The sequence below is a fragment of the Peromyscus eremicus genome, chromosome 7, assembly GCF_949786415.1.
Source record: "Peromyscus eremicus chromosome 7, PerEre_H2_v1, whole genome shotgun sequence".
NCBI lineage: Eukaryota > Metazoa > Chordata > Mammalia > Rodentia > Cricetidae > Peromyscus > Peromyscus eremicus.
The window spans coordinates 57132216-57154822 of NC_081422.1; the positions used below are offsets into that span (position 1 = coordinate 57132216).

The following is a 22607-nucleotide window of genomic DNA, read 5'->3' on the forward strand; positions in this document are numbered from 1 at the left end:
ACCACCAGCTCCACACTAGTATGCTCTTGTTAGCCACATCCATCAAAGGAGTCAGAACAGTAGGGTAGACACAGTCCCTGAGCTCACAAGGTGCACCTCAGTTTTGAGATGCCAACTGTGTGATTTAAGAAATCCACAGAGTCTGTTTAAAGGGCAAGGGATTTATTAGGGGATAAAAGCTCACTAAAGCACGAGAGATTTATCATAGGGTCCTGGAAAGCCAAGCTATGGTCCACACTGTTCTTCCACATGGTCCGTCTAAGCATCCAAAACCACAAGGAGAGAGAGCACGGCCTACCTGCATCCCAGTTCCTAAGGGTCCAAAAAGCCACACCCCAGGGGCATGTACTTCAAGGTCATAGGCAGAACAGTTACCCACTATAAACTATGCGCTGCTATTACCCTATCTCCAGAGGCTAGGTGTCAAGTCCTGGGAGGAAGCCCACGATGTGCACTTTTTGTTTTGTTTTTGCTTTTTTTTTTTTTTTTTTTTTTTGAGACAGGTTTCTCTGTGCAGCTTTGGAGCCTTTCCTGGAACTCACTCTGTAGCCCAGGCTGGCCTGGAACTCACAGAGATCCGCCTGGCTCTGCCTCCCGAGTGCTGGGATTAAAGGCGTGTGCCACCACCGCCTGGCTACGATGTGCACTTTTACCAGCTCTAGTGGTGAGTGAGAAGCAAGAGGCTCTCACATATCATTCCAAGAGCCATGATGTCAGAGCTCATAACTGCAAATGACAGTGAGCGTGGCCAGCTGTGACCTGACCTGAAGGAGGTTAAGAGGGGATGACAGAGATGATTGGTGGCTTTGGGTAACCTCATGAGCTGTAGTTGGAAAAAGACCTATGAAAATGAAATCACAGACGGACAGACAGCCAAGAACAGAGACAAAAGCACAGTGTGGAGTTATTGAGAAGGCTGAAGCCCAGAGTAAACTCAGGGCTGTTTTGTAAAGGAAGTGGGTGGGCGTTTAAGGGCTCTTCTGAGGAGAAGAACATGGGGAACCTTTCTCCAGAGCTGCTGAATTCAGCTCAGCATTTGGAAGAAACACATCTTCCACTTTCCCTGCAGGAGAACAGGCTTCGGATTTGCTTAACAACTGGAGAAAGTTTTATTTCCACCTTTCCTCCTCAGCGTCAGCACCCTGTGTAGCTAGAAAGAAAAGCTAGGGCCAGCAGCTGGCTTAGGGAGCAGAGGAGCCCCAGAAGGAAAACACCCATTAAGATGTGGCCACCCGGGGCTGGAGAAGCGGCTCCCTGGTTAAGAGCGCTGGCTGCTCTTCCTTAGGACCCAGGGTTCCATTCCCACCCAGCACCCACATGGCAGCTCACAGCTGTCTGTAACTCCAATTCCAGAGGATCCAATCCCTTCTTAGACCTCTGCAAGCACCATGCACAGACATATATGCACACAAAACACCTAGCTACATAAAATAAATAATAATCTTTTAATAATTATAATAAAAAAGATGTGGACCCCTGGAGACAGGGAAGTGGCTCCGTATATAAGGCATTTATGCGCACACATGACCACCCAGAGCCCACATCAAAAACCAGTGGGTGTAGCAGTCTGTCTGCAATCCCAGTACTCAGGAGGTAGAAATGTCCCTGACTGACAAGCTGCCTGGCCAGACTAGCAGAACTGGTAAGCTTGGGGCAGGAGACACAGTCCCAGTAAATAAGGGGGGAAATGCTCAGAGAAGACCCCATGTCAACCTCTGTCTCCACATGCAGGCTCACAGATGTGCATATGCTCCTAGACACACACATGTGAAAATGCATCTACACATTTGTACACACGCCATACACATGGTCACAACTCCTATATCACTGCTGAGGAGTGGTGTGTGCCAGCTTCTTCTCTCACACACATTTGGGCCAGACCCTGGGGAAATAGTCAAGACCATCTGGGGAGTGGGGGGGTGGGTGACAGTCCCACAGAGGTGGCGTGTAGAGAGGAAACATGCTCAGAAGGGTGTCTGGGGCTCTTCTTGTTACCTGGTGAAGTAGTATATGCAACCTTGCTTTCACATGATCCCACAATCATTATGTTGATCTGCGGGGGTGGGGGGTGGGGGGTGGCACAGTTAATAAATTACTTGCCATGTAAGCATGAGGACCAGAATATGAGCCCCAGAACCAATATTTTTAAAAGCTTCCCATGGTTGTGTATGCTCGTAATCTCGGCACAGGTGGATCCCTAGGGCTCACTGACCAGCCAGCCTAGCTCAGTCAGCATGCTCCAGGCCAGTGAGAGACGCTATCTCAAAAACAACAAGATGGACATGAGAGATTGCCTTCTGGCCTACACACACACACACACACACACACACACACACACACACACACACGGGCACACATGGGCACACACGGGCACACACACACAGGAACGCAGATCTGCACAAATACATACACACACATTTAAAAAAAAAAAAAAACCTTCCTTAAGCTGTATGGGTTTCCAGATGGCTTTGAGGAGTGAGCTTGCTTTTCAGGAACATGAGGAAGTCTTGTCCTGGATCTGAGACATTATCCAGAGGACTGCTCACAGGAGAGCCAAACCTGGGTTTTAGCCACACTAATGGCCATTGGCAGTTGAACTTGTACGTGCACAGTGCTAAACGCATTACATGTACTTTACGTCCAATTACCCACAATCCTACATGGTGGAAACCACCAGCCCTCTTTTTTAAAGAAGGGAAAACTGAGACTCTAAGTTAAACTCAATCGGTGATGAACCTGAACAGCCCAGGATTCCACCCTAGGCCTGTGACCTCAGCACCTGTGTTTTAAAAACGTTCTGTCCTAGAGGTGGCTTACATTGGAATGAACACTCTGAGGCTGATGACTGGCAGCCAGAGCTGTGGGATGGGGCAGGGGTGGTGTGGTGGGTGGGGGTGGGGAGAGGAGTTCAGGCTATGGATGGCACACATATAGATACAGTCAGTGTGGCAGATTGCCTTATGAAGACACACGCATGTCTTTTACACACTTGTACAGGAAATGAAGCGCCTGCCCCTCCGTTCTGCCCCGTCTTCCACTGGGAACTCTGGGAATTTCCAGTGGGGGACCCAGATCCATAGGTGTTTGGCAGAGGGAATATTGCGTTTGCTTCTTCTGGTCTATAGATGTTGCCTGGTGACCTGGCTGGAGCCATGCAGGGTGCTAGGTGCAGAGGACACAGGAGCACACAGAGGCAGTGAGCTCCCTGCTGTCATGGACGAGACAGACTTCAGTCAGCTCCCCAGCAAGCACTCAATGGCACTGTGACTCTGCTATGATAAGGAGGACTCAAGGGACCGTGACTGAGACTGGGTTCCACAGGCTCAAGGCTTGAGATGAGCAGATGTCACCCAGGTCACTACCAGGAAGAGCATTTGGGACAGAGGGAATAGCAGAGTGCAGGGCCCTGTGGTGGGAAGGATGCAACTGGAACATCCAGGGCTGTGGTGAGGTCCAAGAGAAGATGGTGACATGGCCCTACCAGGTAGCCAAGAAGCATAGGGACTGTCTCTCTGAGCGTGGTAGGAAGCCAAAGATCACACACAGAGAACTGTGATGGATTTGTATTTCTAGAAGGAAAGTCTGGCTTTCAGGTGAACTAGGGGAGGATGCAGAGAGCCCTAGAGGGAGGCACCTGCATGGCACATAGCCATGGACATCTAGATGATGAGAGAGGCCAAGACCTTTAGAAGCAGCCTTCCCTTAGTCCCCAAGTCCTTAGCATCTTCTGGAGATCGCTGGGGTCAATCCAAGAAGAGATGTCCAACTTCTTGGCCTGTGCAAGAGCAAAGCGGTCCCTGGAGGTAGGGAGACAGTTCTCCCTTCTTCTCAGAGTCGTCTTCTGTCTGGAAAATGGTAGATGAATAGGAGGCAAGTTCTCCAATTTCTGGACCATTTTCCCATTTTTTTTTTTTTTTTTTTTTTTTTTTTTTTGGTGGGAAAGTGCCCTGCAGTTATCTGCATAGATTGTCAGATTGTGTGGCACAAAGCCCAGCCCAGGCCCTTTGGGGGAGAAGAAATGCATGATTCAGCTGTCAGGAGGGAGCCAGGAAGGTTAGTGATTGACAGGCCAGGGCAAGGCTGGGGACAAAGGGGAGGAGGTGAGGTGTCTGAGTTCTGGTTAGAGCTCTGGAGAGCATGATGAGGCAGAGGGGAGACTTCGGGCCCCCTTTACAGCACAGGCTCCTGGGTACTGCTGCCTGGGGGCAGATCTGCCGTGCAAGAAGCCAAGAATTAATAGGCCAGGACCAGTGGGGTGGCTGATCCAGTGGTAGAACTGCTTTTGGTCCAGACCCAGCCTGCAAATTATAGGCCTAGGTTGCTGCTTCTGGAGCAGCTACTGGAATCAGGGCCTGATGGTGAATGTGGTCAGCAGCCACAGAGCCCTGCCTTCCCTTTCTGGGGCCATGGTCACCTCTGATGGGGGAGGGGCCCCCCTTTGTGTCAGGAAGGCAGAGCTGCTGAGATGTCAAAGAAGGGCTCCCCAGGGTAAAACTGAGCTTCACTGGGTCTTCTAAAAGACCCACTGCAGCCGGTCCAATTTTCCTTTGCCTGAGTGGTGTCATGAATGGTATCCAGGAGCTGGGAGGTGGATTTCCTAGCTTGACTATGGTGATGCGGCTTTGGAAAATGTGTTGCCCCACATTAAGCCTTGGGGTCCCGGCCCTGGAAATGAAGATTCGTGATGGCCAAGGTCAACACCAAGCAAAATCAAGATGACTATATGATTTTGACAAGCTCATGTCCACCAGGACAGCACTTCCGGCCTTCTGCCCTGTAAGGAGCCAGCCACCCTGTTGCATTCGTGATAAAGCTAAGGCTACAAAGTTAAGTGTTTTGACTGAGATCTAGTGGATAGTGATGGGCTGAGCCAGAACTCTATCCCCATTTACCCATTCAGGCCAAGGTGCCCCCCTGCCCGACCTATATGGCTGCCTGTGGGTTAGTCTGGAGTCGATTTATATTTAAAGAGGTTTTAAAAAAGCATATTAGTTCTGAAATTGAGAACCAGAGACAAGAGCTGCCTTGTTAAAGCAGGCGAGACTGTGGGGGTGAGCTCCAACCAAATAAAATACCTGGAACGTTGCCACCAACATCTTTGGAACCTGAATAGCAGGGTCAGACTGGGTGGGGTTTGTTTACAGAGATCACCAAAGATCAAAGTTTTCAGACATCAAGTACTTGCCCACCCCACCCCAAAGTTTTTATTTATTTGATTTGCTTATTGTGGGGGTGTGAATGTGTATAGTGTGTATGTATGTGTGTGTGTTGATGTGTGTGTACAATAGGAATTTAAGTGTGCACACATGTGAAGACCAGAGGTTGATATCAAGGGTCTTCCTCTAGAACTCTCCACCTTAATTTTTGAGACACGGTCTCTCACAGAACCCAGAGCTTATCAAGCCGTCTACACAGGCAGACCAGTGAACCCCAGACTGCCTCTGCCTCTGTGGTGCTGGGATTCCAGGCGCACACAGCTATGACAGGCTCTTTTTTTCTTTTTTCTTTTTCTTTTTTTTTGGAGCTGAGGCTCGAACCCAGGGCCTTGTGCTTGCTAGGCAAGCGCTCTACCACTGAGCTAAATCCCCAACCCCAGCAGGCTCTTTTTTTTTTTTTCTTTTTCTTTCTTTCTTTTTTTTTTTTTTATGTGGATGTTGGGGATCCAAACTCAGGTCCTCATGCTTGTCTGGCAAGGACTTTACCAACAGCCCTGCCTCCACAGTTCCACAGATAAGGGACCTGAGCTCTCTAGATGGGATGAAAAGCTCGGAGTCACATGTCCAGCCTGCCAGAAGCACAGCTGACTGAGACCTCGAGTCTCCCTCTTCTCCACAGGATGCCTGCTTCAAAAAGGCAGCAGCCTCCTTGTCTTCATCACGGACGGATGGACGAACAGGTGATCTCAGGAAGTGATGGGGCTATCCTCGGAAACCCTTCAGCAGGTCACAGGGAGTCTCTCTGACCTCTGCAAACATGCTCAGAGCTCTTCAAAGGAAGTTCATCCTCACCCCCACCCAGTCCTACCACAGCCTTCCAGCTCAGCTTTATGCTTGAACTTGGAAGATCCCCCAGCAACCAGCTACCACACACCCCTCCCTACCTCATGCCTCAGTTTCCCACACCAATGCCATGCCAATTGTTCTATATTTTGTTTGTTTGGGGTACTTGGGATCCAGCCTGGGACTTTGCACCTGCTGAGCTACTGACAACCCGGATCCTTGTGTTTATTGAGATGTGGTCTCATGATGTAGCCCAGACTGACTTTGAACTTGCAATCCTCCTGCTTCGACCTCTTGAATGCTGGGATTACAGGTGGTACTGCCATGCCTAGCAAAAATGTAATTTTACTAGTGCTGGGACTGGAGGGCAGACTCCAGCCTGGGCTCCAGCCCTGCTGTTACTCCACTTCCTAGGGCATTGCCCTGCCTGTTTGCAGAGGGCACACCCACTCTCTGGACCAGTAACAAGAGCAACGACATTGATAGCAACTGACACCTACCGAGGCTCAGTACAATCAGGAGGCGTTGTTCAGAGGTCATGGCAAGGTAAACTCTGGGCGCTTCATCACTCCGGAGTACATTTGCATATTCTGAAGAGGTTAAGGAGTTTCCCAATGGCAGAGCTGGGACTGAAGTCCCTGGCTAGTTGTGTGAGTCACAACCTAAGCCTCACCCTAACCCTCTGGTTGGTACATTGCCCCAGGACCTACAGCAGGTTCAGTCTTTCTTGATTGTTCATCCTGACAGCTTCCAACACCTGCATCACTAGCGTCCTCTTACCAGGGTTACTCTTCCCTGACCAGCTCACAGGTGACCTCTCATGTAAGAGCACGGATAGCCTTTCTCCCTGGTTCCAGGTGAATCAGGCAGAGTTACTCTCAGAAATGACCACGTTAGCTGAAGAGACAGTTCTGGGCCTTGCCAGCCTGAGGACCTCAGTCTGACCCCCTAGGACCCACACTGTAACACACATGGTAGCATGCATGTGTAACCCCAACCCTGGGGAGGTGAAGACAGGCAGGTCCCTGGGGCACCCGGACAAGCCAGCCTGACTTACTTGGTGAGTTCCAGACCAAAGACAGACCTTGTCTCAAAAAAAAACAGGGTAGGAAAAACAAAACAAACAACAAACAAGATAGGTAGGCACTGGAGAAGTAGACGCGTGGTCAGTCTGTAAGCATGAGGACCTGAGTTCGAATCCCCAGCACCCACATACAAACCAGATACGGCTGTATATGCCCATAACCCCAGCACCAAGAGGAGGGAGATGCAGAGACAGACAGATTCCAGGAGCTCACTGGCCAACCATCTAGCCAAACACCAAGTTCCAGGTTCAGTAAGAGACCCTATCTCAAAACAGTAAGATAGAGCCAGGGTGGGGGCGGGCTACACACCTTTAATCCCAGCACTCAGGAGGCAGAGACAGGTGGATCTCTCAGTTCAAGGCCAACCTGGTCTACAGAGTGAGTTCCAGGACAGTCGGGGCTACACAGAGAAACCCTGTCTTGAAAAACAAAACAAAAAAGTAAGTTAGAAAGCAATAGAAACATACACTGGGTATTGACTTCTCACCTCCACACATGCATACATGTGAGAGGGCACCCACATACATGCATTCAACAGAGAGAGAGAGAGAAAGAGAGAGAGAGAGAGAGAGAGAGAGAGAGAGAGAGAGAGAGAGAGAGAGAGAGAGAGCGAGAGCGAGCCCTCTGCTCCCTGGAGCACTTGGCCCATCTCCCTGAGCATCTTGCCATCCATACAGGATGATATGCCCCCTGTTGGGTTATGAACCCCCATCTTGCCATCAGACACTCTCATACTGCCACAGCTACAGAAGTACTGTCGCACCGGCTGCCTCAAGTGCCCCTAAGAGCTTCAATAAGGGCAGGGATAAGCAAAGTCTAGCTGGTCCCCCAGTCAACAAGACTGAGTCACATCCTGATTGAGTGATCCAAACAAAGGAAGTGCAAGTCAGATGGGAAAGGTGCTGGCCAATCACAGAAGAGTGGAGAAAGGTAACTTGACCAGAGCAATGCTGGCACTGATGGAGAGCGCAGGGGTAAGGGCCCTGGCCTGCGGGAGCACTGGTTTCATTTACTCAGCAACCGGGATATTCAGTATCTACTCACCCATTCATCCATGCCTGTGCTGGGCACCACAGCTTGCAACCTCCGTTTACCACTGTGATTACCAGTGAGGTCTTGCCTTCTCTTTCCAGTGCTGTGGCCCCCAGCACCCACCCTGGGGCTTCCTCCACAACAGCACTTGACAGAGAGCTGTTGATTAAATGAAGGCTGTGTCATCCCTGTAAGTAGCAAGATGCAAAACATTTTTATCTGTAGACAGACCACGAAGATCCTGACTTCCCCGACTGGCTGGCTACCCAGTCCTCTTAGTTATTTGTATGTAATCTCCTTCTTTCTCCCATTTATGACATTTCTTAAATACTGTCTTTTGAAGAACAAAAAATTCATAATGTAAAAATATCTTAATATTAATACGCAAAGTATTAGGTTTCATTGTGGCATTTTCTAATGTGATTTGTTTCTGTTGGTCTTTCTCCCTACCCCACCCCCACCCTACTGCCCTCTGTCCCCTTCCACAACATCTTCTCTGCTTTCACGTCACCTGTGTTCTATTGCCCCCCTCCTTCCCTCCACACCTCCTTGTCCCTTCTCTTGGTCCCCTTTCTAGTTCCATGATCTGTACCCACTCTCACCCACACAGACCCATACATAAACATTAAAAGCTGGGATCCACATATGAACGAGAGCATGTGGTATTTGTCTTTCTGAGCCTGGGTCACCTCACTTAATGTAATCATTTCCAGACCCATCCACTCCCCTACAATGTTCATAATTCCACTCTTCTTTATAGCTGAATAAAATTCCACTGTGCATCTGCACCACATTTTCATTATCCGTCCATCGGCTGATGGACATCTAGGCTGCTTTCATTTCCTGGCTATTGTGAAGACAGCAGCAATGAGCATGTGTGAGCAAATGTCCCTGTGGTAGGACGTAGAGTCCTTTAGGTATATGCCCGGGAGTGGACCCAGGCTGGGTCATATGGTAGTTCTACAAGAAAAAAAAATCTTAATTTTAATGTAATTAAAATGCTCAATGTTGTCCTTATGGCTAGTACTCACTGTGTTTTGTTTAAGAGATCTTTCCCTAGCCTGAGGTCATAGATATATTCTCTTATATTATCTTCCAATGGTGTCATAGTTTTCCTTCTATACTTAAGCCCTTGTTCCATCTGGAGTTGGTTTTTGTGAATCACTTAGGATAGGAAACTAATTTCACTTTCCCCCATATGGATAAGCAATAGTCCTGGCGTGATAGACCTGCAGGATCTGGCACAGGGTTCCACACGTGGGAGGGTTCATTTCTAGGTGCTCTCTTGTTTCATCCCCATGCCGATGGCACACTGTCTTAATCACTGAATTATTATGATAAACCTGCTGCCCAACATGACAAATACACCATCTGATTTATGGACTGTGCTTACCTTTTAAAAATTTATGATTATTTATTTTATGTGTATGGGTATTTTGTCTGTCTGTTCTGTATGCAGTGCCCACGGAGACCAGAAGAGGGTGTCAGATTCACTGGAATTGGAGTTCCAGACAGCTGTGAGCCACCTTGTGGGTGCTGGGAATTGAACCTGGGTCCTCTGGAAATGGAACCAGTGCTCTTAACCACTGAGCCAGTTCTACAGCCCTTGCACTTGACTTTTTTTTAAAAATCAGAGTATCATGGCTCTTTTTGACCATCTCACTCTTTCATATACATTTAAGAATCAGCTTGTTGGGGCTGGAGAGATGGCTCAGAGGTTAAGAGCACTGACTGCTCTTCCAGAGGTCCTGAGTCCAATTCCCAGCAACCACATGGTGGCTCACAACCATCTGTAATGAGATCTGGTGCCCTCCTCTGGCCTGCAGGGATACATGCAAGCAGAGCACTGTATACATAATAAATAAATAAATAAATCTTTAAAAAAAAATCAGCTTGTTAAATAAAAAAAAAGGGTTGGGATTTTCATTGAAATTTATATCTGAGCTTAGGGAAATTGATATCATGTTACATTTCATTTTCTTGTTCAAGAACATGGTCTAGCTCACTTAATTCAGTCTTATGTTCTAGCTTTTAGTAAGGTTTCGTGGTTTTACTCCAAGATTCTCTATAGTTTTTGCTATTTTTGTATTTGATATTTTAAAATGTTTATTGGTGTCCAATAGAAAAGTATATGCATACATATATATACACATATATATGCCTTTATATATATATATATTAAGTTAAACACACATTAACTGTTACACACTGAGCACACCCGTTTCTATGGCACCAGATGAGGGGCTGAACAAACCCAGGTCTGCTCGTGCCACTCGTCACCCCTCCAAGGTAAGACCTCAGCTTGCTCTTACTCAGGTCCCAGTTAGCCCCATCTGTTTCTCTGAACTGCCTTTAAATGAAATGACACCCCCCAAAAACTGCCCAGCATTATTTTGGGGAGATAGACTCGTATTGCTGCATGCGAAGTAAGAGTCCTCATTCTCATGGCGACACTGTGTGAAGACACCGCAGTTTTGTGATTCTTTCTCCGTTGTTCATGAGCGTCCAGCAGTTTCTAATTTGGAGTTACCACACACCATAGAGTTAAAGACATTTTACTAGAAGTCCTTTGGTACCACATCTTGGGGTGGAATTGCCGCATCATAGGGTCCCTGCAAGCTTGAGAGACGCTGCCTGACAGTGTCCCGAAGGCACTGCCGATTTACGTTCCCGTCAAAGCCTTTACCCATGAGCCCATCCTGTTCACCGGCTTGTAACCTTGAACTTCTAAGATCTCCCTGCCTCCGTCTCCCCGTTTCTGGGATGACAGGCGTGTCCCACTAGACCCAGTTTTACGTAGTGCTGAAGATAGATGGAATCCAGGGCTCCACGCATGGCAATGCTGACGATGGAATCCAGGGCTCCGTGTGTGCCATGCAAGCACTCTACCCATTGAGCCGGATGCCCCAACTTTAGGTGGGTTTTTGAAATGTGTGTTAGGCCCACTCATATGGCTGGTCTGCGCCTGCTACCACCTACTGCTTCCCAACACTGGGGAGCACAGCGGGATGACAAGGTCCGTTTAGTTGGAGATAGAACCATGGGCTTCCTACTTAGAATCAGTTCCACCAAATGTCTATTTCCTCTCACGCTCCCATCCATGGTCGCTCTCTGGGTTTCCCCTGGCATCCTAGGCTCCCTGCCTTAAACTCAGTGACGGCCACCGATTGTGGTCTTGTGGCCAGAAGGGGATCAGCCTTCATGCCTGGGGAGGTGAGGACAGTTCCTACGGGTGAAGAATTACCCTTTGGCTCCTGGACATCCACTGCACTTACTTTTCTCTCTATGCCTGATGAAGAGGAAATGAAGCCCAGGCTCCCTCCTTCCATCGTTGTGAGAGCTCATCAGTCACTCAGTAGACGCTGGCTGTACATTTGGCCTGTGCTACTCAATACAATAAACAGCTCGCCTATTCCCACGCCAACCACGCAGCTAAGAGATGGTAAGTCACTGACTCAAGGTCCCATGAATAGTGATGGCACTGAGATTCAGGGTGGGTCTATCTGATTCCATAGCCCATCAGTTTGACCCACTCACAGCTCCTTATAATCCAAACACATGGACGATCTAAGAAAGGCCAAACCACTGAGACTTGCTCCCAGTGGCTTCGTGTGACCGTTAGCTTTTAACTGTCACCTGGGAAGAGAGTCTTAATTGAGGATCTGTCTAGATCAGTGGTTCTCACCCTTCCTAATGCTGTGACCCTTTAATACATCTCCTCATGTTTTAGTGACCTCCAACCATAAAATTATTCCATTGCTACTTCATAACTGTAATTTTGCTACTGTTAAGAATTATTATATAAGAGGCCGGGCGGTGGTGGCGCACGCCTTTAATCCCAGCACTTGGGAGGCAGAGCCAGGCGGATCTCTGTGAGTTCAAGGCCAGCCTGGGCTACCAAGTGAGTCCCAGGAAAGGCACAAAGCTACACAGAGAAACCCTGTCTCGAAAAACCAAAAAAAAAAAAAAAAAAAAAGAAAGAATTACTATATAAATATGTATTTTCTGATGGTCTTAGGCAACCCCTGTGAAAGGGTCACTTAACCCCAAAGGGGTGGAGACCCACAGGTTGAGAACCATTGGTCTGGATCAACGTGGCCTGTGGGTATGATTGGGTGGGGGTTGTCTTGATTGCTAACTGATGTGGGAAGACTCGGCTCACCATGGTCAGCACCATCCCTTAGGCAGGGGTTCCTGAACTGAATAAAAGAGAAGAAAGTCAACCAGTAAGAAGCAGACCCTCATGCATGGATTTCTCTCTGCTCAGTTCAGCTGGCTGCTTCAAGCCCCCGCCACTGGGACTTCTCGGCTACGTGGACTGTGTCTTGGAACTGTAAACCAAATAAACCCTCTTCTCGACCAAGCTTGGTCAGGATACTTTATCACAGAAACAGAAATGAAACCAGAGCACCTTGCCCTGCTTTGCCTCGAGTTTTTTTCATCTTGGTGCCCCACAGCAGTGAGGAAGGAGGAAGCTCTCCCGGTCCCCTCTTGTGACATCATTGACTTTCCAGGAATGGTTTTCATGCAGCGACTGGTGGGAGCAGATGCTGAGTCCCACAGCCGAACATTAGGCAGAGCTCAGGGAGTCCTGCGGAGGAGGGGGAGGAAGGATCGGAGGAACCAGAGGGGACAGGGGCACCACGAGAACACAGCCCACAGAATCCACTGACTGGGATTCATGAGGGCTCACAGAGATCAGGGAACCTGTAGGGGTCTGACCTAGGTCCTGTCCATATGTTATGGCTGAGTAGCTTGGTGTTCTTGTGGGACTCCTAACAGTGGGAGTGGGAGCTTGTCTCTGACTCTTTTACCTGCTTGTGGGACCCTTTTCCTCCTACTGGGTTGCCTCTTCCAGCCTTGATACGATGGCATGTGTCTGGTGTTATTGTAGCATATTATGCCATGCTTGGTTGATGTCCCTGGAAGGCCTCCTATTTTCTAAAGGAAGATGGGGTGTGAGGGGTAGATCTTGGAGAGAGAGGTGGTGGGGAGGAGAGACTGGGGGGAGAGGAGGGAGGGGAAAACTGTAATCAGGATATAATATATGAGAGAAGAATAAAAAAAATATACAAAAGAAAGAAAGAGCCGGTTTTCCCCACAGAGAGAAGGAAGAGCCCAGGCTGGGAGGATGAGGAGGCATCCACACACCATTGCCCCTTTGACACTCTGACTGCAGCCAGACCCCAGAAACAAGGGAACAAGAGAGCCTGTGGGAAGCTGCCCCCCACTCTTCTATCCTGTTACACAGCCTGTCGCTGGAGGCAGGTGCCCCGGGTCCTCCTCTCCATCCTCCCTCTGCCGCTGTGGTTGGGAAGCTGCCCAGCATGGAAAGTATGGGGTCCAGCTGGGGTTCCATCTTCTCATCCCATCTCGGCCCCTCCCAGATCCCCGGGCAATAAGCAGATTTGGAGAAAACTGCAAAGTTGGCTCTTCTTTCTGAAATATTGTGGAGAGAGAGTATTCCAAACACAGAATTGGGAAATATGGAACCTCCGGGCCATGGCACAACTAATTGAAAGATGAGTCTTCCTCAGGAAAAAGCCAAGCTGGCCAAGTGCGCCTGCTTCAGACACAGAGGAGTGGCAAGCAGTGGCCTTCTGTTTTGACTGCTTTTGTGTTTTGGTTGCTGTTGTCTCTTTTCATTTTCCTCCTGGGAGCAATTTTCTGAGAGAGTCGGTCCCTGCCCAGCAGCGCACTGTGTATTAGAGGGGACGCGCGGGTGTGTAGGGAGGTTTCTTTTATATATTATTTTTAAAATATGGAACAGTTCAAGAGCTTGCGTGTTATCTTGCACCGGGGCCATCCTCATCTACTCTGTATTATTCTAATTTTTTGTGTGTGCTGCCAAAGCAAGCACTGTGCAGCAGTTTCATGGAGAGGAGGGAAGGAAAGGGAAACCCCGTACAAGGAACAGCTGTGGATCCTTGGAGTCACGGCCTCTAGCCCTAGGTAAAAGGAGCCTTCAGGACCACAGAGCCCATCCTTCGTTACCCTAAGAGGCTGAGGCACAAAGAGGGAAGGTGACATGCCTGAAGTCACACACCAGCAAGGGACAGCCACAGCTTAGGGCCCAGAGTTCCTTGTGCTCAAGACATATTTTATGTCAGCTCAAAGCCTGACATTTGTTAGGGATCTCAATGAAAGAGCTCCTTCCACTGCGGGTCATCAGCCCAAAGTGTCGTGGTGGTAGAACTGAAGGTAGTCCAGTGAGCTTCATCGGAGAACATGCTCAGTGCCTTTGCAGTCCATCTCTCACCTCCAGGCTGTCCCACGTGTCACCCAAGACACTGACTTCCAAAGATGTAGCACACACAGTACTCAAGCCACACCTCCATGTCAGACTGTGAGCTTCTAAAAGACCATCTCACTGTGCCAGCGCCAGTCACGCAGTAGGCCCTCAAAACATGTTGAATGTGTGAACAACTAAGGGGGTGGATGCAATCGCATTAGACCGACAGATGACCAGACCAGTATTTATCACATAAAAGACCTGTTTAATGTTACGGGCAGCTTCCTGTACCCAGAATAAAGGATGAACACCATTTGAACTCTCTGCTTGCAGCAACATAACACTATCCAAGTCACACAGCCCTGTGCTTGGCAGTTGGTAACCTCATGATAAACTATTAACTCACATCACATCCTTTAAAACTCACAGCCAATGAATCAGGTACCACTGTTCCCATTTTACAGATGTACTAAGGTGCAGAACCCTCAGTGAGTCTGAGGCTGTAGCTCAGTTGGTAAAGTGCTTACCCAGCATGCACAAAGCCCTGGGTTCCAACCCCAGCACTGTGTAAACCCAAGTGTGGTGATACACACCCATGATCCCAGCACTTGGGAGGTGGAGACTGGAGGCTGGAAAATTTAAGATCATTTTCTGCTGCATAGTGAATGTGGGGCCAACCTAGGCTATATGAGATTTTTTTTTTTGAGGCATGGTTTCTCTGTGTAACAGTCCTGGCTGTCCTGGAACTTGCTTTGTAGATCAGACTGGCCTCAAACTCACAGAGATCTGCCTGCCTCTGCCTCCCAAGTGCTGGGATTAAAGGTGTTTTCCACCACTGCCCAGCTTACTATATGAGATCTTATCTCAAGAAACATAAGGGGCCAGGCATGGTGGCATCTGCCTTTAATCCCAGTTCACAGGAGGCAGAGTCGTTAGATCTCTGTGAACTGAGGCCAGCCTATTCTACATAGCAAGTTCCAGGCTGGCCAAGGCTGCATACCAAAGCAAGATTGTGAGTGAGTGAGTGTGTGTGTGTGTGTGTGTGTGTGTGTGTGTGTGTGATTTTTGAAGATTTACTTTGACTGTGCACCACATATATAAGTGCTCTGGAAAGCCAGAAGAGGACATCATCGAATCCCCTAGAACTGGAGTTATGGGTAGTTGTGAGACCTTGGTGTGAGTGCTGGGAACTAAACCCAGGTCTTCTGTAAGAACAAGCACTCTTAACCACTAAGCTGTCTCCCCAGCCCCCTAAATAATATTTTTAAAAAGGAACCAGTGATGTAGTATCAGACCTGAAGTTCAAGCTCGGTGCTATATGCTGCCTTAACATGGGTGACATCAGGAAGTTGCTAAATGGCCTCACTGCAAACTGCCCTCCCATTCTGTTCCTGAGGCAGAGTCTCCTAAGTCAGACAGGTTAGCTGAAGTTTCTGTTTATCCCAGAATAGCAACATTCAGTTCCGTGCTCAGCCACAGAAGTATTCAAACCAGTCCTTCTCATCCTCCTGTGGCACCTCATCCTAGAGGGACCTCATCCCCTTGATACTACAAATCACACAGCCCTGCTCACTGTCTTAGGGTTTTTATTGCTGTGACGAGACTCCATGACCATGGCAACTCTTACAAAGAAAACATTTAATTGGGGTGGCTGGCTTACAGTTAGTTCAGAGGTTCAGTCCATTATCATCATGGCGGGGATCATGGTGGTGTGCAGGCAGACATGGCGCTGGAGCTGAGGGTCCTTGCATCCTGATAAGCAGGCGGCAGGAAGTTGATTGACTGTCGAACTGAGTGAAGCTTGAGGAAAAGAGACCTCACAGCCTGCCTCCACAGTGACACACTTCCCCCAACAAAGCCACACCTCCTAATAGTGCCACTCCCTTTGGGGTCATTTTCTTTCACACCACCACTCTGACTGCTCCAAATGCATTTATATGCTCTTGCATAGTAGGCGCTTCCTCCTCCAGGCTGTGAAACCATGACCTGATGTCATCTGGGTGTGCCATGTTCAGCTCTCCCCATACCCAAAGGGTAAAGAGAGGCTGATAAGACAGGGACTCACCTAATGTCACACAGTTGTGAGCGTCTGGGCTGCTACTTATTCAAATACCCAGTAGCAGAACCCTGCTGTCTTTCCTTCCACGCCATACACATTCAATACTTACCATCCCACTTGTCTGCTTACACCGTAAGGTCAAAGGCCACACCTTCCTGGAGTCTAGTGTAGCCCCTGGGATAGGAAAGGTGAGTTTTCTGGGAAATTAATAAACAGGTGAATGAACATCATGTTTCTGAACTTCGATTTCCTCGTCTAAAAGATCAGAATAATGGCAACCTCCCCCAAAGCAGTGTATCACAGAAGTCGAAATCAACTTTGGATTAACTTCAGGCTCCACCAACCACGTGCTCCTCCATGGACTCCTTAACACTCTGTGACCCCGATTTGTCACTGTGAAAGGATGGCGCCAGGATCTGCATCACCAGGCTCTCTTAAAGTCTGCGTGGTTAGCATGTGTACAGTCACGCTGGCTTTTTCCTGCTGGTTCTCAGGGTCGGAGTGAAGAACGCATATGCGAAAACTCTGGGGATCGTGGACCTGACGGCTGCTCTTTGTGCTGTCTCACCTCTTCCGTCAGTGGACACTACTGTCTTCCTGAACCCAGTTCAGCTTCTTCTTCCTCCTCCTCCTCTTCCTCCCCCACCCCTTTGTCCAAGCCCCCCATTTTTGAGGAGGAATTAGCATCCCACAGGATCAGGTCACAGTCTAACCCATCCTGACAATTGGGGGATTCTTTTTTAAAGATTTGTCTTATTTTTAATTACATATGTGTATAGATTTGTGCACATGAGTGTAGTCACCCATGGCAGTCAGAAGGTGTCAGATCTCCTGGAGCTGGGGTTGTAGGTGGGTGTGAGACCCCTGATGTGGGTACTGGGAACTAAACCTAGGTCCTCTGCAACAGTATGAGCAATGTGTGCACTTAACTGCTGAGCCTTCCTCACAGTAATTGTGTTTCCTCAGTTGTGACTGGAGCCGAAGGGAGCATCGATCCCAGTTCTGACCAGAGAAGAGTGGAAAGGTGTGTTGGGGATTCTGGACAGCCTTTTCCATCCCATGTTGACGTGGTTACACAGAATAAAGAGGACTTCAGCTGCCATCTTGAATCAACCCAAGAACAATGAGAAGCAAGAGACATAATGGCCTCTGAGAGAGGCCTCTGGGCTTCTTGTTGTGTGATGGATGATGCATCCAGTCATTATTGAAATCCATTTAGGCTTAATTTTCTGGTTCTTGCAGACAAAGCAGCGCGGTGAATGCAGTGCCTGGCATCGCCCCTCACCTTCCTGTCGCAATCGATTGTTCTCAAACAATTTTTCTCTCCGTCTCTCATCACACTTGAGAGCAGCTTTTTGAAAAGTAAGACACTTTGTGTCTCCATCCCTGTTCTCTCCTCTTGAGAAAAGGTTTCAGTATGTAGCCCCGGCTGACCTGAAACTTACTGTGCAGACCAGGCTGGCCTCAAACTCACAGAACTCTGCCTGCCCTTGCCTCCCAAGTGCTGGGATTAAAGGTGTGCACCACCACACCCAGCCTATTGTTCTACTCTTTGTGAAAGAAGTGAGGATACCCACTTTGCCTACACCAGTTCCTAAGACACAGCACGTGTCGATAAGTATTTCTTGAATAGATAAGAAAATATTCTACTCCTCAAATTATTATTTAGATATGAATGGACAGAATGACTGTCCCAGAAGTGGTTTAACTGAAATAGGAAATTCTAGTAGATTCTTGTTAAGTTTTATGAGCTATAAAGGGTCACCATGAGGAAACAACATGGTCATATTTTGGATCATGTTTCCAGTTTTGACAGCTTGAGTGATCTAGATGAATTCTCCCTCTGAGGAGAATTTGAAAAACTGGGCAAAATACTTTCCCAAAAAGCCAGTTTGAAAGTGTGGAAAACTGTCAAGGTAGGAAAACAAAAAACTTGGCTGGCTGAGATTTGAAAGAGGAAAGAACTTCCAGGAAGCCAGCCTGGAGGAGCATGGGTGCCTGCCCTGGCCCCAGAGAAACTTGCATGTCCAAAGAGGTGGCTGAAAGACTAGGAAACATTCTGTGATGTTTGTATAGAGGAAAATGTCATGGTTTGTGGTTTGTGATGAAGATCTTCCAAGACCTAAAGGCTATTCCAAGCACACACAAAAAAAGAACTGTTGGAAAGCCAGGTCTCACACAGACCCTGGCCCTGGCCTGCCTAGAAGACACCTGGGTACCCAAGAGACTTCCAGGCCCTTACAAAAGTAACATGTCAAGTGATCTGAATGACCTCTGGAATCCAGTAACAGACAATCCTCTCCACAGAGTTAAGTTCAAGTCTTTAATCTATTCTCACAGTTTTCGGTTATAATGACTTACATGTATGAAGACTGGAATAAACAACATACAATAGAAAAAGACCCTAAGATTCCAGTTTATCGACTTGGACTTTAAAAGGTTTGCTGTGATGGAAAAGAGTCAGAATTACAATTTTAGCAAAGAAATAAAAAAATCAATAGAAATTATTAAAACTAAAAAAAAATGAAATGTCAAAAAATTTAGAATTTAAAGAATGTTTTTGGAGACTAGGGAGATGGCTCAGCTGGCAAAGTACTTGCCGTGCAAGTGTGGAGATCTGAGTCCTGGACCCAAGTAAAGCTGGAGGCAATAGTGTGTCTGTGATCCCAGCTCACCATAGGAGAGTCCCCAAAAGCTCATGGGCCAGCTAGTGTGGCATGTGTAGCTTTGAACAAGTGCTCCTGCCTCAAACAAGATGGGAGGCAAGGACTGACACCCAAGATTGTCCTCTGACATACAAATGTGCATGTATGTGAGAGAGAGAGAGAGAGAGAGAGAGACAGACAGACAGACAGACAGACAGACAGAAGGGGGGCTCCTACCAGAAATAACAAGAATCAGGAGCTGGTGAGTGGTTTCAGTGCACTCAGAGGGAAAAGAACAATGCCAACCTAGGATTCTATGCCACAGAAAACATCCTTTCAGAATAAAAGCGAGAAGATGGAGAGGTGGCTCAGTGGTTAAAGAGCACTTGCTGCTCTTGCAGACAACCCACATTTGATTCCCAGCACCCACATGACAGCTCACAAATGCCTGTGACTCCAGTTCCAGGAAATCCAACATCTTCTTCTGGCCTCTGTGTTACCAGACATGCAAGCGGTGCATATACACAGATGCAGGTAAAGCATCCATCCAAGCCGGGCGGCAGTGGTGCACACCTTTAATCCCAACACTCGGGAGGCAGAGGCAGGAGGATGTCTGTGAGTTCAAGGCCAGCCTGGGCTACAGAGTAAGATCTAGGACAGGCACCAAAACTACACGGAGAAACCCTTTCTCGAAAAACAAAAAACAAACAAAAAAATCCAATCCTAAAGGAAATATCAAATGGCATTCTCTCTCTTTTGTCTCTTCCAGTACTTAGAAACACTAAACGTTTCCCATTCTAAGCAACGCCGTACCATTGAGCTCCATGCCCAGGTCCTTCTATCCATTTCCCCCCTTCATTTTTCATTTTGAGAGAGGGTAGTACTAAGTTGCCCAGGCTAACCTTGAACTCACTTGTAAACCCAAGCAGATCTTGAATTTGTGATTCCCCTGCCTCAGAGTCCTAAGTCATCGGCCTTACAGGCATGCAACACTAGGCCTGGCTTGAATGGCATTCTCCCAACAAATGTAATATGACCCCATCTGGAAAATCAAAGAAGTTGGAAAAGCCATTAAAAAGGGGGAACTATGTGGATGAGTTTAAAAACTGACTGGCTGCAAATAAAAAGTCGAATGAGAGCTTAGTGATCAAGAGTCTGTGCTGCTCTTGCGGGGGGCTGAAGTGTGATTCCCTGCACCCCCACATAACAGTTCACAACCTCCTATGACTCCAGGGGATCTGGTGCCCTCTTCTGCCCCTATAGACACCTGCACATGTGTTCCCATACCCTCCACAGACAAACATGCACACACACACACACACTGCAAAATAAAACAAATCCTTCTCACTTGCATCACACAGTAAGTGTAATAAATGCAACACAGATGTCTTGAAGAATTGTCTGAGAAAAAGCTAAAAGTGCTTCTCATTATTGGAGTTTCACAGATCAAATATACGTGGTGGAATCTCTAGGGACCATTAAAGAATAGCAAATGAGTTTACTGCTTCTAACCTAACAGAAGAGGAAATAGAAGGATCACAAAGTATCCACTCCAAAAGAAACGAGGAGGTGAGAAAGGGAACAGTACTAACACAGTAGATTCAGTTTCATTGTTGCCACGGTTGGGTTTAAATGCGAATGAACTAAATGCATTGAGGTGGATTGATTGAGAAACGTTCCCCAGAGGCTCATGTATCTGAACACTTGGTCCCCAGCTGTTTGGGGAGGAACCTTGCTGGAGGAAGTACATCATTAAGGAGTGGGCTTTGAGGTTTAGGGCCTCACCTTCCCCCTCCTCCATTCTTCCTCTTTGCAGTTGGGGTGTTATCCCTTGGCTCCCTGTTTCCGGGGCTTGCTGCCCGACCTTCCCAACAGGATGAACCCTTAGCCTTCTGTAACTGTAATCCAAAATAAACACTTTCATGTCTCGGTTGCTTTTGGTCATGACATTTTATCACAGTAACAGAAAAGTAACTAATACACTTAAAAGCAAGTTCAACAGACTGAATTTTAAAACAACTCTGTACTACTTACACGAGGATGCCTAAAACACAAAGCTAAAAAAGACTGAGAGCAAAGGATGGAAAATGAAAGCCCATGTAAGCACTAACCTGGGAAAAGCAGTAAAATTATGTTTATATCAGATAAATAGATTTCAAGACAAAAAGCATTGCTAAAGAATTAATTTAAAATTCTAGTCTCTGAGAAGGTAGGACAATACTAACTTTGTATGCACCTGACAAGTTAGCCTTAAAAATAAATCTATAAAGCAAACTCTAAGGAGAGATACATTTCTGCAATGTGTGGAGGCTACAACTATACAGTATTTGCAGTTCCTATAAACAAGCATTGGTTACTTCATGCAAGGCACTCTTCCAAACACTGTACATATGTTAGCGCCTTTCATCTTCGCAGGAGGCACAGGAAGCAGCTGCTCCCACTTACTAGATACGGCTTCTGAAATACTAAGAGCTTCATTAGCTTGCCCAAAGTCACAGAACTGGTAAGCACCAGGGGCTGAGACTTGAGACCAGGCATTCTTCCAGGAATAATGATTTACAAAGTACCTGAGAATCCTTTAACTCAGTCAAGTTGACACCTAAAATCAACCATCACAGATGCATAAGGGAGAATGTAAGAGGGGTCCAGATGTGGAGCTTGAAAAAAAAAAAAAAAGGAAGTCAGGAATTCTGGCTAGAATATGGTAGGTGTCATTAGTATTAATCTCTTAGTAACGTTAAAAAAATTTGGGTATCACAAGGTTGAAATGAAATTGCAGCTGTTGGTGAGCTAGAAACAGCTGTTCAAATGTTAGGTTTTATTATCTGACACCTGATTAGTGAGTTTTATTCTTTATATGTGGGTGACCTTGTGAGAATGTGATGTGTGCCTTTGTGGTGGTCCCTTCCAATCACTTCTACATGCAAGTAGTCTGAACAGTTACTGAGTTGTATCACAGTCTAGACAGCTGAGTGTTGAAATGTTTGTGTAAATACACTCTGAGTTAGCCATACTGTAAGTCACATGCTGTTGGGCCTTCAGCGTCTTTTCAGCCCACACAGGCTCTGGGATGTCAGTAAAGACTTGCTGGATGGTGGAATGACCCTCTGCCGGCCACTGACCTTCTCCTGCCTTCCAAGCCGTCTGCTGCCTTCGTGGACTTCAGGGAGGATTACAGGGCACATGCTTGGGAGAGCCTTTTGAATCACAGACACAACTAAACAAACGTCAGGCGTCATTAAGAATCTCAAACGAGGCGGGACGCTTGACGAGTCTGCTTTATGTTGCTTCGTGTGCTGTTAATAATAAAAGCTAACATTTATTGAGGGTTTGCCATGGAGTGGGCACCAAGCCCAGCCCTGGCTAGGCCACATTTCGTGTGTTGCTCACGGCAGTTGCAGAGAGGCCGTAGCATAGTAGTCAAGAGTAACACAGCCATGGGCTGGAGAGATGGCTCAGTGGTTAAGAGCACTCACTGAGTTCAATTCCCAACATCCACATGGCAGCCTCACACTTATCTGATGCCATCTTCTGGTGTGCTTATGTACATGTAGA

At 47.5% G+C, this 22607-nt stretch overlaps 1 protein-coding gene and 2 non-coding genes across 3 annotated transcripts in view; 1 reads left to right on the forward strand and 2 right to left on the reverse strand.

Annotated features, from left to right (window-relative positions):
- Positions 1 to 22607, forward strand: part of Itga11 (integrin subunit alpha 11) — a 148140-nt gene that overhangs the window by 13455 nt on the left and 112078 nt on the right. The window lies entirely within an intron of this gene.
- Positions 5518 to 5590, reverse strand: Trnaa-agc (transfer RNA alanine (anticodon AGC)). The gene has a single exon. It is a non-coding gene; the product is annotated as a tRNA-Ala (tRNA).
- LOC131915720 (U6 spliceosomal RNA) lies at positions 13872 to 13976 on the reverse strand. Its single transcript, XR_009380381.1, has one exon. It is a non-coding gene; the product is annotated as a U6 spliceosomal RNA (small nuclear RNA).